Below are 12,104 nucleotides of genomic sequence, written 5' to 3'. Positions count from 1 at the left end.
ATAGGCTCATAAGGCCACGATGGTAAAAAAAAACTACATTTCCGCAAAATGACGTCACTTCCGGTTTCGGGCAGGACATGGAGGACATGTGATAGTTCACGCTGATGGACGTAGGAAGTGTTACAAACAGCTGATCGGATCGGCGAAGCGTGTTTCTGGAATATTATGTTTTTGTTGCTGCAAGTGCTTTTTATGCAGTTTTTGCAAAGCTTTATGTGGAAGGAAACTGTGACCTAGGACAAGCTGATGGCATAAGATGTAAGTACAACTCCTCCGGTTTCATATGCAAAAAAAATTATTGCGCTAGCTTACGTGGTTGCAGTGCTACCGGGATTTAAAAATAGTTACGCAAATTGGAGCGTGTCCGCTCCGACCGGCTTTAAAGGGTTAAACAGGGCTGCTATTCATCTTTAGAGACACGTATCAGTGCCCCACTGAATGTCGTCTCTCCCTCAACTGCTTGGGAATTAAAAAGGTGTTGGCTCATCGTGTCTGCAGACTTTGTTGATTATATTTCTATGACATTATTCTGCAGTGACAAAGTGAGATATGTCACAACAAAAGAGCGAAAACTGAAAAAGTGTTTGTTTACATTGTTGAGTTAACACCGAATATAAAAGCTTCAGTGCTCTTTGGTACGGATTCTCCAGTTTTTTTATTTAAAAGTATTATAATTACGATTTTGATTATGTCCCCACATTCAGTGTCAATGATGGTGATGATACTGGAGGATAAACGTGAGCTCTAACACATCTGCTCAAATTTACACAGCTTTCACATCACTTCATTGTAGGGGTCGAGTTTTTCTTTATTTGTTACCTGTCTATGAATCTACAGTGTTCAGTTGAGTCACATTCCAAATATGCTGTGAAAAACTCTTTTTAAACGAGTCGTGCTGGAGTCAGTCAGATGATTTCCATAGAGAGGCACTTTGCATCAGCAGCACCATGCTCCAGTGCTCTGGGAGAGTTTATAGTCCTGAGAGTTGAACACTGGATGACTGACAGCTGTCCTTCATCACAACAGAAGCCACAGAAATCCTCCTCATCAAAAACATGACTTTGATCTGCGTCCTCATCTGGACTCTCCTCTGCTGCTGCTTCACAGGTAAAGTCCAGAGAATCAAACTCCTCTCCTCTATCAACATCTGTCCCTCTGAAATGAAGCCCACAAAACCATGAAGCTGCTTTATGTTTTTGTCTCTGTATCCTCAGAGTCCAGAGGACAGATCACAGTGACTCAGCCTGGAGCAGTGAGCTCTGCTGTGGGAGGATCTGTGAGCATCAAGTGTACGACCAGTCAGAATGTTTATAACAACAACTACTTACACTGGTACCAACAGAAAGATGGAGGAGTTCCTAAACTGCTCATTTACTATGCTAGCACTCGAGTATCAGGGATTCCAGCTCGTTTTACAGGCAGTGGATCAAACTCTGACTTCACTCTGACCATCAGTGGAGTCCAGGCTGAAGATGCAGCAGTTTATTACTGTCAGAGTTATCACTATCCTAACAGTCAGTATGTGTTCACACAGTGAAAAACAGTCGTACAAAAACCTCCCTCAGTCAGACTGAACAGAAACTGAAGTGACTGCTGCAGCTGGAAGATACTGCAGAGACTGATACAGTTCACTGAGGACACACACACACACACACACACACACACACACACACACACACACACACACACACACACACACACACAGTAGTACAGGTCCTCCATCTTTCTTTCACCCAAAAAGGGTTTAATTTGTGAGAGTAAACTTGTGCAGTGTAAACAGTAAAATGTAAACCTTGCAGCAGTTAAGGAGTGAAAGGCCATTTTTGTTGAAACACTTGTTTCCTGGTTAAGAGCATTGCTTAGAAACTCGTCTTTGGTTTACTTTTCATTTTCTGTTTGGGAAGATTGGGGAACATAAGGACCTGTTTTCTTGTTTTGGCATTGCTCACATCCAAAACAAATAAACTCCTCTATACCAAAAACGAACCTTCTTATCAACTCACATGATCTTGTTGTGCAAATAAAGTCATCCTGTTTTTATCAAGCTGTATAATTTCAAACATGAACATTGTTAAAATGATTTGGTCGATGTTTCATCTTTCACTTTGTTATTCTCCTGGTGTTTCATTTGTTCAACTGTGATGCTAAAGTTCAAAAAACAAATCCCAGAATTGTTTTCAGTTAAGCTAAGCAGTGGCTTCATGTTCTAATTATCTTTAACATTACAGGGCTCTAGAATAACTTTTTGCCTTGGTTGCACTGGTGCGCCACTTTTTCAACCGCATCGCTTAACACCGCGGTTGTACATGTGCCCTTTTTTGGGGGGAAATTGCTGTCCATACAGACAATATTGATTTGTAAATGATTAACTAACAATCTTGTTCTTGTGCTTAAAGTGCTTTGGCACTCTTTGGCCATAAGAATGCAGAGATGGCACCGGGTGTTATGGCACGCCGTCTTTCTCTCGGTTCTGCAATGTTTGCATATTGTGTTCTTAGTGGTGTCCCTGCTAGCTTTGAAAACCCACTCCCTGTTGGTGTATGAGCGACAGACGCTTTTTAACATCCGTGACTCACTGCTGATGCTCCACAGTGTTAGCGAGCGATCTGGAGGAATCCCGCCGCCGTGCATCGGTGAGGAGAGCAGCTTCGCCGTGATCGCTGCTCTGCGCTTCCACAGGCCCCGCTGGTTTAGAAACTTATTCCCGTTAACGACAAGGAAGCAAGATGAACAGCAATTTTACTTGCTAGCAAGGGAGGCTGGTTGGAACCAGGCTCTTGGAGCTAAACGCTCCTCACCTGTCTGCTAGCCAGCATCAAATAAACAGCCTTCCTTGCAGCTTTTTATTCTGAGAACACAAACACCACTCGTTGTAAAACCCCCCTATGGTCACAAAAGGTTAAAACACTGCGTGTGTGTGTGGGTGTGTGTGTGCGAGTACGTGTGTTTGTGTGTATGTGAGTGTGTATGTTTGTTGGTGGTGCGTTTGTGTGACCTCCTGCTTATCAAAAGGGTCATAAAAGCAGGAAGCTTACTAACCAAGAAAACAGAACCCTGACATAGGATGTCCCTATAATGAAACACTACAGCCTCCCCCACCAACAAACAGGCTGGAGAGGTGGTCAGAGACAAAGGAATGTCTTTGACCATGCTGCTTGAACTAAGTCTTACACATTTAAGTAACACAATGACAACATTTAACAATTTGACTCCAACAGTCCCCCCTTTTTGTCAACTTTGTACTTAAATTTCCACTTATGCACCCTTGTGTTTGACAGTTCAGTATAGGCTTCATTCACACACAGCTCCTCACATCATTCACTTCCTACTGCTGCAAAAGTTCACAGTTCATACATGTACGAAACAGTGCTTAGCAATTATCCTACTTCTCATTCATCTCACACACAGTAAACTACATCCTGCAAGGAAACAAATGAATGTCAACAGTCAAAAACAAGAATCAACGTTCTCAAAAGAATATGCCACTACAATCCAAATGTATGCAGACATAGGCATTCAAACACATCCGTTGGTTTTTGGTTTGTCCATGTGGCTTCCAGCTATCTTCAAAGCTGTAGCCTGGTCAACACTCCTCTTTATGACCCCTTTCAAACCCCCACATCTTCTCACTGTAGACACCCTGTGGGGTGATAGAGTCACCTGGTGAATCATCTGCATTTACAACTCCTCTCCTTTCCTGTTGTCACTGCAGAAAAAGTTTTTTAAAGGAAATTGGATCAAGTTGTTTATGATCTTCTCCCCCCTTTTTGAGTCATGTCACCCATGGCTCAAAACTCCAACCAACTTATATAAGTGTACGTGATGTAAATGTAAAGAAAAGAAAGCCCCTTTGACTGTCTGGCTTTTTCTTCATAATGATAGCCATATTAGGACACATAAAGGCAATGGTTATATATCTATATATTTTAGCACAAATGACAATATAAAAAATATCAATCCTAACAATGCCCATGTGTCAAAGTAACTGAGAATAAAAAACAGAAAACATGAAGGAGATATTCCTGGCCTGGATTTTTATAGCAGATAATCTTAAACATATTCTGCAATTTTGCATAATTTTAAAAAAGTTTACATTTCTTCAGTATTGAACAGCAGAAAATAGGCTTTCTTGTCCGAGGTCATTGAAGTAAAAGAAAAAAAGAAAAAAAAAAGACAGAGGCTGACAGCGCTGTAAACAACGGTAGACTGGTGGGTAATAAGCGAAGAAATAACGCAGAAAACAGAGATTTGAGACGGGAAACTGTTCTTGAAGTACAGAGAGAGAGAGCTGTGCATGAAGTGTGATTTTTATCTTGTTGGAAACAAAACAGTAAAGTAAGAGGGAATTCATGACGATGTTTATCAGATGTGAAGCATAGTTTGTTGCTTCTTTTGCTGCTGGTTCAGTCAATTTTGCTTGGAGAGAGACAAAACCTGCAGCTCAGAATCAGCACAAAAAAAGACGTAAACAGCGCGGACCCGACGCATCAGAATCAGTGAGCTGTCGGCTTTCAGCCCGATGGCGTGTCCGTCTACGTGCCGTCGTGTGAGAAAGCAGAGAAAGCTGATTCTGATGCGTCGGGTCGCGCTGTGTGTTTACACTGTGTGTCTTTGTGTGGAATCCGTTTACCTGCTCTCATTTACTGTTTGGTGGTTGATAAAATACTTTTGTGATCTTTAACCTGAGAGTCCGGCGTTTCTGGGAAAATATATTTATGTTTAAAACTCGATTTAGGATTTAATGAATCAATGTCGCTTTATTCAAGCTACTCACCTCTCTCTATCTGCCTGTACGTTCAAACGTACAGACGGACTACATAAATATCTGAACTACGACCAATCAGAGAGGTCCCACCCCTGATTATCTCTGATTGGTTTAGACCACGATAGGAGCATAATGTGTGTCGGTTGTTGACCACAGGGAGAGTTTCAGAGTCGCAGAGAGTATTTTATTTATTTATTTTTACTCGAGTAGTTGGTCGTACCGCTGCGACCTGAGATTATTTTTAATCGCACTTGCGACCAAATTGGTTGCACTCTACAGCCCTGCATTACATTCAATTTTTCTAACTTAGCTTTGCTCCAGTGGTAATTAGAGTGAAAGGACTTGAAACTCAGAGTTTTACTCGTCTCTGTAAAACAAATTATTCATACCACCTTTACTTAACAGGAGCTTTACTGTGATAGTTTTAATACATTCTTCTATATTTAGTATGGTTTTAATATTTTCGTATTTTAAATTACGCAGGATATATGATAAAACAATAATTTACTTGCAAAGAGTTTTAATTTCTACACAAATACTTTCATTATGTGGAAAAAAAGTATTTGAGATGGAATTGTTTTATTTGATCTGAGAACAAAAAGAAATTGTTCATTGTTAATATATTTAGATCATATAAACAATATACAGGTACATTTAGCAAAGAAAGTAGAGAGAAAAAATACTACAGACGGGCATCTGAGGGTGAGGGGAGCGTGCCAAGCTCCAATCGACAGCACAGAGGGAGTTCAATGATGGCATCATGATTCTGTGAGCAGCACAGAAACCAGAAGCTAGGGTGGTGATGGGGAATGACCGACGGCAATTTCCTATGAACATCACCTAATGCTGTGTCACTGTGCTAAGCATACTTTGACAATCTGAAGAGGGTCTTCCTTTGTGTCATTGTTGTTGTCATTTGCATCATGACCACTTCTACAAGACTGCTAAAGTGATTCAACAGGTGGGATCATAACAGCAGTAAAACAACTGGATCCAATACCCTTTCCGAGAAAGGTTTTCTGCAGAGATAAAAAGGACAATAGAGGAGTCATAAGTGTTCCCCCCACAGGAAGAATGCCTGAAGTGAGGCGATGAGGGTTGATAGAGGCCATAAAAAGGGGCTCTATCATATAATCATATATGCTTAGAGGTATCAATTGTATAATGATAGAGGTCTGATCCTTGGTAGTCTGCAAAGACTCTTCCAGAGTGTTCTGGCATGCACACACATCCTAAGGTCATGAGTGAGGTCGTACCTTCTTTATATAGTATGGGAGGACACCTACTCTGTATCTGTTTAAGTATAAGAGCCTTTTGTTTAGGTGGACCGCTGGACTCCTGGCACCAGCTTACACACACACACACACACACACACACACACACCACACACACACACACCCACACACACACACACACACACAATTCCAATAAAAGGCAGCAAGCGGAGGCCGTCGTTGGGGTCATTTTGTGGTAGACACCGACGAGGCCTCCCATTGCAAATAAATCGATCGATCGCTGACTGTCTCGTTTTCTTCATGATGAATAAGTCTCTAAACCAGCGGGGCTTGTGGAAACACAGACCCAGACAACACCCAGATAAAGACTAGTATTAATAACTGACTGCAACACTTATTTCCACACTGTCATCCTCGAGTAGCTTTGAGGGAACGATGTCTTGCCCCAAAGACATTTTGTAGGTTTGGTGGCTCCTTAGAGTACGAGGACCTGGATGACTGAGAACCTTCACAGATCTATTTTCAAGCTGAGCTCAAAGGTCATAGCCAAGCTTTTTTCAATACACTGCTCAGCTTTCTTATCATAATCGTACACATCATGGTTTGTGCAGCTTCATTTCAGAGAAATAATTTTGCAAGATGAGAGATTGTTTTCTCGAGACTTTCTCCACTTTTCCTTGCTGTGCAAAAAATGATGGTATTGTTTAAGAGATCTACAGTGTGTGTGTGTGTGTGTGTGTTGTGTGTGTGTGTGTGTGTGTGTCCTCAGTGAACGTATCAGTCTCTGCAGTATCTTCCAGCTGCAGCAGTCACTTCAGTTTCTGTTCAGTCTGACTGAGGGAGGTTTTTGTACGACTGTTTTTCACTGTGTGCTCACCCACTGACTGTTAGGATAGTGAAAACTCTGACAGTAATAAACTGCTGCATCTTCAGCCTGGACTCCACTGATGGTCAGAGTGAAGTCAGAGTTTGATCCACTGCCTGTAAAACGATCTGGAATCCCTGATACTCGAGTGCTAGAATCAGTAAATGAGCAGTTTAGGAACTCCTCCATCTTTCTGTTGGTACCAGGCTAAAATGGTTTTTGTTATAACATTCTGACTGGTCGTACACTTGATGCTCACAGTTTCTCCCACAGCAGAGCTCACTGCTCCAGGCTGAGTCACTGTTATCTGTCCTCTGGACTCTGAGGACTACAGAGACAAAAACATAAAGCAGCTTCATGGTTTTGTGGGCTTCATTTCAGAGGGACAGATGTTGATAGAGGAGAGGAGTTTGATTCTCTGGACTTTACCTGTGAAGCAGCAGCAGAGGAGAGTCCAGATGAGGACGCAGATCAAAGTCATGTTTTTGATGAGGAGGATTTCTGTGGCTTCTGTTGTGATGAAGGACAGCTGTCAGTCATCCAGTGTTCAACTCTCAGGACTATAAACTCTCCCAGAGCACTGGAGCATGGTGCTGCTGATGCAAAGTGCCTCTCTATGGAAATCATCTGACTGACAGAAACATTGCAAGTTAGAATAGAATAGAAAGCCTTTTTTTGTCACTATAAAGTTGTACAAAGAGATACAGAGAAAATGAGACAAAGACACAAAGTTGCAGGGGGAGAAGTGCCAGAAACCACATTATATTAGATTAATATTTCAAACATGACAAATGCTGATCTTACAGCAGCAAAATGATTGTATCTCTACAGTTTTAAACATTTCTTATGCACAGAGTGGATAGTCAAAAAAAAATGAATCATCACAATACATTATTTATATTTATTACTTTAATTTTTTAGTCTAATATAATTCTTTTGTCACGGTTTCTGAGGCAAGCTGCATGGTGTTATGAATGAAGGACCCAAGCTTCAGGCACATGGCTGTGATGCGCGTGAGCTTTTATTCCAACAGGTGAAAGTTTAACATAACTGTCTGTCCTGAATCAGTCTTATTAGGTAATGTTCAAATAATGTATCCTCCCAGTGTTTTCAGTGTGGGAGAAAAGTACTCAGGGCCTTCAAGTTACACACTATGAAAGGCAGCAACAAGTTTAATGTTCAGAAACCTAAGTCTGTATCAGCAGCAGAATGGAGCTAAAATAAATGTTGGTTTCAGTTCTATGAAGCTTTGAGTATTTTGGATCAGTAGCTGCTGTGTTTGTTGCATCATGTTGCTGTAACTGTTTATATGCTTTATATATTCTGAGCTAAGTTGATCTATTGTTACAATCAAACTTCTTATAAGGATGTTATGTGTTGTAGACTTTACTGCCCAGTTTGACCCATTTAGCAGCAGTCCGCCTGTTTAGGCTCTGATATCTATTCTGTATGACTTAACGCAGTTATGACATTGGTCTGATTTTCTCACCCAATAACGGAATATTTCCTATATCAGTCTACTCTTCATTCTATCAGACACAGTATCACAGCTCGTACATTTTCTTTTTACACATATATGTAAGCATTGAGCCAAATGTAATAATGCCAACATATTAAATGAACAATATTTGTTTCTCATATATAATACATCTGTATATACACTGTCACAGATATACTTGTCTTTGAGTGAAGAAATGAATGACCAACAAGACATTTTTCTCCTTCATTTCTGTCACACAAAGCTGTATGTAACGTTTCTCGCGGTTAGTATCATGGTTGCTAGGCAACCTGAACAGCGCGACACAGGCTAGACCGTCCCATTTCACAAGCCTCTCACTTCCGCACTTCTCGTACTCATAGTACGCACCGTAGTGCGCGTAGTGCGCGTACTTCAAGCGTGCAGACCCTGAATTGGGACACAGCCACGGGCTTTACACAGAGACCTGACTGAACTGGAACAGAGGGAGCATGGGAACCAAACCTAGGAACTAGAAATCACAGCAAAAGACATAACCAGAATAACCTAAAGCATAAGATAATAATAATTAACACAAAACACTGGGTCACATGACCCAGGACCATGACACTTATAGCACTAGAATTAAATAATAAGGGAAGGATTCTGGATCAGCATCATGATGAAAACTTGTGGCCGTAGTATATACAGTATTCTGGAGAAGGTATAAAATGTCACCGTATGTGTGTGTGTGTGTGTGTTTTATGTGTATGGATTTTTAAATTATTACTCATCATATATTACTGTCTATTAAACCTGATTTTTTCATCCCCATGATAGAACAGAGAAAACCCAACTCAGGAGTGGTCCAAACATTTATAATTCTTTATTCAATCATCTTCCGGAAGAGAGAGACCCCACACAGCCCAAAAGCCAGTTGCAAAATCTCTAGAAATCTCTGTACCAGTTGTTGTATAGCAGAGGTGCTCAAGCATAAAAACAATAATAAACACAATGCTTTGGTTCTATAACATTTTTCTATCATTACTTTATTTTGGATTAGGTGCATGAGCTTTTAAGTATGGATAATTAAATAATAGATTAATGAAACACCAGAGTGTGCCCTGTTCTGAGATGTACAGCAAGTGGAGAGTGACAGATGAGATGGAAGAGAGTGACTCACAGGCAGAGCCGAGTTCATTTCCCACAGTTTTGTTGTTTAATGCTTCCGAGCGCTGTCACCAATCTTTGCATTTTATTATCATCTCATAACACTTCTTTAATCGCTACCATCTCTGCTGTGGACTTTTTACTGTCTACAGTCTCAAAGCAACCAAGACCTCCATCACTATCTGCAGCAGGGAGCAGCCAGCAACCCCTCACCAGCAACCGTGTTGTTTGTTATTCAGCCTGGTTCCATGTGGCCCTTTTGAACTTTGAGCACCCGTCCCTTCCCAGCATCTCTGCAGGCCCTGCTCAGAATCATTCATCTGTTTAGGTTGACATTTTATATGTTTTGTAGAATAACAGGACAAACTGTGCAGACTGGCAAAGACCTGAGTTTCATGCTTCTGTTTTTGTGACGTAGTGTGTAATGCTCAGCAGTATTATCATTTTAACTGGTTCTGTGCGCGATCTGAAGACACTAAGTGTTTGTGAGAGAACATAAAAACTGTTTTGATGCATTTGTGAGGATTTACCTGATTGGTTTTAAGTTTTGTGATTGTAGCTTGAAAATTAAATTTAATGTTTAGAGTTATGAGAAAGAAGTGGAAGCATTAAAGTGATGTATCTTAACAGTTGATAATGTAAATGACCAAATTGGATTATTGGAATATAGTTTTATTGTGTTTCGTTTTTTTTATGTAAAAATTATGATATTAATATGTCATGAAATTTGATTTAAAGAATTCATATTGTTGAGTTTGTTTGTTTCAGAGTCAGAGAGCCGTGTCTCTCTACAGTCAGAGGTTTTTGTACGGCGCCTCAATGAGTTTGTATCACTGTGGTACACGTTCGGTGAGGAACCAGACTGGATGTTGGAAGAAGTCAGCCTTAGAGCTTTTTTTTTTTAATGTAATTTTCTTTTCTTTAATTTCATTTAATATGAAAGGCTAGGAAACTTTTTATGTAACTGATTAATTATTTTATTCATAAATTTTGTCCTAAGACAAAGTCAGCTTTGGAAATGAATATTCAGACACTCAGGACAATTTCCAATGAAAATCTGGGATGTTTCATCTTATTAATTATTATTTCTAGTTCTGATGATGAAGTTGTATTTTGAGGGCTTGTAGGTTTAGTTCAGTCTAACAGAGTCAGAGAGCCGTGTCTCTCTACAGTCAGAGGTTTTTGTACGGCGCCTCATGAGTTTGTATCACTGTGGTGGACTTTTGGTGGAGGAACCAGACTGCAAGTTGGAAGTAAGTCGAACTTAAACCTCATTTACTTTAGCAAATTCTTTCTTGTGGTTATCTTAACTTTTCTGTTCAGTGTGCCAGAAAAACCTCAGGAAATAGTTTTTAGATAAATTTTCATGAAGAAACAAAGTTAGCTTCAGAATAAATGTTAAAATGAATATTAAACACAATATAAAACATCAGAGTGGACTTGAGGATATTTTACATATACATATCTTGGTTAAGTCTCGAGAGCTTTTAGTTTTAATCCAGTCTGACAGAGTCAGAGAGCCGTGTCTCTCTACAGTCAGAGGTTTTTGTACGGTGGCTCAATGAGTTTGTATCACTGTGGTGGACTTTTGGTGGAGGAACCAGACTGCAAGTTGGAAGTAAGTCAGCCGTAGAGCTTTTTTTTTTTAATGTAATTTTCTTTTCTTTAATTTCATTTAATATGAAAGGCTGGGAAACTTTTTGTGTAACTGATTAATTATTTTATTCATAATTTTGTCCTAAGAAACAAAGTCAGCTTTGGAAATGAATATTCAGACACTCAGGACAATTTCCAATGAAAAAAGTTAAACTGCACAGAGTGAAGATAAAGATCTCTGGTGTTCTTATTGTATCATATCATTTAAAACATGTAAGCAATAAAAAAACACACATGAGGTAAGTAGTGGTATTGAGTTTCTTATCCAGAACAAGCTGTTTTTTATTATGAAGAATTTCCAGTGTAGTTTGAACATTTCAGCTCAAACTGTGTGATGATTCTCTCTGTGTGCATATGCATGAGAGGTTTCTTAAAGGGAAGTGAACACAATGTGTGAGTGAATGACTGGTGGAGCAGAAAACAACACCTGACAGAAACTTCTTAACGGAGGAAAATCAAATTGGGGTTCCTGTCCTCTAAGCTGATTGGTGTTTCCTAGGTGATGCCCGCCCCGCCTGAAGGTGCTGGGTCCCTCCAGTGAGGGAGCTGAAACAAGGGGAGGCTACAGTCATGTGTCTGGCCAACAAGGGCTTCCCCTCAGACTTGGAGTCTGTCCTGGAAGGTGGATGGCAGTGGCAGCATCAGCTGGGAGGAGAGCAGGAGCCCCGTGGTGCAGGAGAACGACGGCCTCTACAGCTGGGAGCAGCACCCTGAGGCTCCTGCAGACCACTGGATGAAGGTGGGCTCTGTGACCTGTGAGGCCACCCAGGGCTCCAGACTCTGGTCTCAGAGCCACTGATGAGAGACCAGTGTCCCCAGTCCTGAACTATATGTGACTTTCATGCTGGTTCTTACTTTCACACTGTTTTTTTTTTTTTTTCCAATTCCTTCTCTCATTTTTCATTGCTTTGTTTAAAGTTTAAAGTTTGTTTAAAGTTTTAAAGAATAAAAAAAATC

The 12,104-nt window shown here is 40.4% G+C and overlaps 1 pseudogene; it reads left to right on the top strand.

Moving 5' to 3' along the window:
• Nucleotides 1-1,055: 1,055 nt before the first annotated feature.
• Nucleotides 1,056-11,990, top strand: LOC120732057 (annotated as a pseudogene).
• Nucleotides 11,991-12,104: the final 114 nt, after the last annotated feature.

This window comes from Simochromis diagramma, unplaced genomic scaffold (genome assembly GCF_900408965.1).
Source record: "Simochromis diagramma unplaced genomic scaffold, fSimDia1.1 OVJJ01000241.1, whole genome shotgun sequence".
NCBI lineage: Eukaryota > Metazoa > Chordata > Actinopteri > Cichliformes > Cichlidae > Simochromis > Simochromis diagramma.
This window is presented reverse-complemented; position numbering and strand designations above follow the sequence as displayed.